Raw genomic sequence first — 5,012 nt, 5'->3', positions numbered from 1 at the left:
CAAATGTGAACAATTTTAACTTTAAAACACAATGTAATATACAATGTAAATTTTAGAAGCACGTCATTTGATTAGTAAATATATTTGTCTTTGGTCAAAAAAAAAATATACAAATCTTAAAAATGTGTCTTATATTTAATGAGAGGAATCTATCTGTTGGATACAACTGCGACTGCTGGGCATGTGCACATCAATATTGCCCAATTTTTGTCAAGCTGAACAACGGAGGAAGGTGAAGACGTTAATAAAACAGAATCTAATAAGTAGCAAGCTTAATCTATTGTTAACCGAATCTATCCCTTCAGCCGAAAAACGAAAGACATCTGTCATACATGGATAAGGAAGTGTGACGCTGCTGCTCAGCTTTGATGTCATTGGCTATGACTTTTCAGGACAGTCTGTGGTTGGACTATCTTTTAACCCATATTAAACAGCGCATCATGTTAAAAAGTATGTTTTGCTCCTATCATCACATTAGTAATATATTAAGTCAACAATGAAGTGTTGCTATCTTGACAAAAATGACATCTTTAGCGAGATCCTAATCCTAACCCTAGGCATAACTTCAATGAACTACAAAAACAGCCCCCTAGTGTTGCCTTTCCATAGATAGAACGACGGAGGCTTGTGGGTAATGTAGTTTAAAACTTTTTATTAACGAAACTAAATAAATTATTTATTTTAAGGTAAACTGGATATCTAAATATGTTTATTGTGCAAACATCTGTGATATATTTGAGAGGCAGGCTGAAATGTGGTATTTTACAGTGAGCAATATTTAAAATGCTTTTATGCCAGCTTTCCACTTATTTCTGAAAACTGAGCTCAACATTATTTTATCAGCATAGCATAAGTAATAATCCTGCCCATTTTCTCTTTGATATGTTAATTGGACTCTGATTTACAGCCATTTGAAATGTACAGTTTTGGGCTCTTCCGGGGGTGCTACTGGGCCCCTGGGGGTAGCAGGGCAGTAAAACCTACATATATGTATTCTCCTCATCATGAACAACAAACTGAGCTGAGTCACATTTATATCTGACAGTTTTCACAGTCCTCTGTTTTCTATTCTATTCATCATGGCTATTATACCTTTTGACAGGACATTGTGAGGCCATCTGATGAAACATGGAAAAATTAGAAAGAAATGATTTAATAATGAAAATAATAGATTATTTCTTTGATTTTTGAAGTAAATGGCAAGAAATATAATGGATGAACCTGCAACAACTTGCCATTATCTATTCCCCACTGTAAAGCAGTAATCAAGGACAATGTATACACATTGTGATACTTCACTATTACACAAGGACAAATTCATGCAGTGCTAAGAATATTAATTTATATATATATATATATATATATATATATATATATATATATATATATATATATATATATATATATATATATATATATATATATATTAGCATTATATATAACTAATTAGCCGAAATCAGTGTAAAAATGTCCTCCTCACCCCCATATCTTGCTCCTCATGTGCTGGACATCAGTAATGTGCGTGCTCTTGGTTTTAATGCAGTACAAGATCCACGTTGATCATTCCTGCTACATTCTCAGTTATCCCTCAAGTGTTTGTAACAATAAAGCCCATGGAACCATATTGTAATGCAGAATAATTAATCTTGTAACTCCCTGTATTTCACAAAAAATGTGCATATTTGTTACTAAAATATAAAAAAATACTTTCTGGTGTACTGATGTCCCAGATGTTATTAATCCGATCAAAAATGTTTATGTCTTAAATAAAAAAATAATCCCAATAATTAATATGTCGTTTTTCCAAGTCTAAAATAAACACATATGAGCCTACCTAGTAAAATGATGTATTTACCAAGAATCTTCAGAACACAATATTCACCATTTTCATTTTATTGAAGCATAGACTATAAAGTTGATAAAGTAGCATCAAGACAAATAAGATTCAATGAAAATAATTATCATCAAAGATACATTAACCTCATATATAAATCAGTTCACACAGATGAGTGATGAAATGTCCTTAAAAGTCACACAGTCCCATCCAGTCAACTGTGATACAGATCATGTGATACATATAAGACATGAGATACTGTTCCAGAAAATAATGATTCCCATCATCACATCTAAACTGGTTTCATCTCCCCATCGTGTTCTTCTTCTCTCGTGTCTGGAAACTGTTTGTGGTTGATATCCAGCACTGATGTGGTGTAGCTTGTTCTCAGCCAGAGGATCTCTCAGTCCTAAGATCCCAGACCTGGTCAAAGTGAAACAAACAATGCAGAAGAAGTTGTTTAATGGACAGAGAGCGCAGCTTATGTTCTGTGTGGTTTTAGCAGGGTGAGCAACTATGACCCTTGTAGTACTGTACACTTACCATTCTTCAAGCTGTTTTAAGACCTTTTGAGAAGCTTTTTCTCTGAAGACAATTTACCACATCCTTTCACTCCTTTCAAGAGCATCACTTGGTCAAAACCTCTCATTTGGCTGATGAGATCATCTGTACAAATAAAAATACTGCAATAAATATGTAATTCTCCAAGAATTAAGAAAAAGTTACAGAAGCAAAGGTCTTGCTCATGAGACTGCATTAGCATGTGTAGTTCTTAGAGACTCTAGAACTGATCTAATGTTGCAGTAAATGTGTTTTTTTCCTCTAGAATCTTTCTCCAAAGTTCCTGACTTCTCTCACAAATGTGTTTTAGTCTGTGCAGTGTAAGGCCTGGCTTCAAACCAATCAACTATCAATTCACAATTTATAACATAACATTTAGAAAACAATGAAATAATGTACATTGGTGTTTATATCAACTAAACCAATTTCATGATACTTGTCTACTCTTAAAACAGGTGGTGTGTTTTTAAAAACATAATATTAAAAATGTCCAGTCACACTTTGCTAACATGCTGTAATTGTAATAGTATAAAACGAAATCAAGGCTGACATGACCAGTTCTGTGAGAGATCATCATAAAATGTTGTATAACATTGCTTCAACACACACATACCAGAAGACTTCTGTTTGTTTGAGCTCAAGATGGCCATCTTCATTCCTCATCCTGAGCAAATCATATCCTTGGTCTTCCTTCTCTTCTGTGAAACAAGATAATCTCTACTTACTCTCTGTGCAATTAATATTGCTCATTAAACATAATTAAGTTAATTTAAAGTAAGATTCAGACCAGAGCATTTTTGGAGTAAACAAATGTACCTGGGAAGAGCTGATCATGGCAAGATTCGCTGAGACTCAGTAATAGCTCTTTTAGGTTTTAGGAAGGTTTGTGAGGGTTGGCTCTTAAAATAGCTGTTGAGCTCGATATTTTAGACCTGAAAAAGAAGAACAGCATTATCTGGAAAAAATCCTGTAAGACAGAAGGAAGGACATATTATTAATTACGTGCAGCTTGTACATTACACCTCTGTAAAGATGCTGTAAAATTAAATGTTAAATGAATCCATTATTGAAAGCAAGTAATTAATAACAAGCTATAGTCATATGAATTCTTTTGATAGTGTCAGATGAGACCGTCCTGGGGCTTGTACAATATCATACAAGTGTTAAACTGGATTATTAAGACTGTGATGTGTTTAGTACAGTATGTGAAATATTGATAATTAGATATTAAAAATCTCTTTAAACACAAAAGTGTCCCATAAGGCAGTGGCTCCCAATCCTGGTCCTGGAGAACCCCAACACTGCACATTTGAGATGTCTCCCTGATCAAACACACCTGATTCAACTCATCAGCTCATCAGTGAAGACTCCAAGGCAGATAAGAGAGACGCCAAAACCGTGCAGTGCTGGGGTTCTCCAGGATCAGGATTGGGAAACACAGTCATCAGGTCATGAAAAGTTCGACACACACTTGTGGTCATCATGCTCACTCGAACACTAGGCCAAATACAGGAAAGACTTCAAATAAGTAATCAAGTGGTCAAGTGAAAAGATGGCAAGTGTGGGTATTTGGACAGTGCAACAGTTTAAGAAACAACAAATGCTGTACAAATTATAACAGCAGGAATTTTTGATAAAAGAGACAAACTATCACAGACTTACTGCTGCAAATATCTGCCTCCACAGCTTTCTGTCTTCTCCATTTCTGAAGGAATCCCTCTCCAGAAACACCACTGGGCTGACTGCCTTTACGTCTTTTCAGCTAAAAATAAAAATAATAAAAAAGGGGAGAGAAAATAAAATTGAATTATATACAGAATGTTAATAATGATCTGTGAGCAAAATATTTATATATATATATATATATATATATATAAACTGATATGAATGAACTGCAAGATGGAAAAATACATGTTTTATTATTTATTTTTAATTTGATTTTTTTTTTTTTTGGATTCACATTAAAAGGTATTAAAAGCATGGTACAGAACACATGATTACTGTGATATCTGTCATATAAAAGCACATAAAAACACTAACATTACAGTGATACAAACATAGCTGGTTTGGTGATTATTGTATTGTTGTATTGATTATTAATATATCATAGTAAAACTACAGTTACAGTTACTAATGTCCCATTTACTGTGTTTTAACTTCACATTTCATTTATTACTATTGTGTCGTGATTACCATGATTTTACTACAAATACAACTTACATCATTGATCCTGAAATTAATAATAATATAAAACGGATCGAAGGTCTATGGCACGTCACGTGACAGATAGAGTTTAATCACACTAATTAGCAGCTGTGTTCATTTATTTAAACGCAATGAAACTCAAAGACAGCCGCGGATGACCGATATAATACAGCGATTAAACATATGGCACTAATCTGATTAATAAAGAAGACAGAATACATTTGATAAAAGGCATTAAAAGAGCGTATATACGACTACTCACCCAAACTGTGGAACTGATAGCAAGTATCGCGCGATGTGTGCTGAATGAGACTTCTTGAACGTGATTTCATAGCGATAAACATCTCATGTCCTCGTGTCGAATTCTGACGCCAAAAGTTTCCCACTGAAAGCAATGAAGGTCGTAGTGCTT

General features: G+C 34.0%; 1 long non-coding RNA gene across 1 annotated transcript; it reads right to left on the bottom strand.

Moving 5' to 3' along the window:
* Window positions 1–3,013: 3,013 nt before the first annotated feature.
* On the bottom strand, window positions 3,014–4,165 carry LOC128026849 (uncharacterized). Its single transcript, XR_008186553.1, has 3 exons — window positions 4,058–4,165; window positions 3,212–3,892; window positions 3,014–3,093 (listed from the first exon to the last, which is right to left on the bottom strand). It is a non-coding gene; the product is annotated as an uncharacterized LOC128026849 (long non-coding RNA).
* Between the last annotated feature and the right edge of the window lie 847 nt (window positions 4,166–5,012).

This window comes from Carassius gibelio, chromosome A14 (genome assembly GCF_023724105.1).
Source record: "Carassius gibelio isolate Cgi1373 ecotype wild population from Czech Republic chromosome A14, carGib1.2-hapl.c, whole genome shotgun sequence".
Classification (NCBI taxonomy): Eukaryota; Metazoa; Chordata; class Actinopteri; order Cypriniformes; family Cyprinidae; genus Carassius; species Carassius gibelio.
Note: the sequence above shows the minus strand (reverse complement) of the source record. Positions and strands in the feature narration are given on the sequence as shown.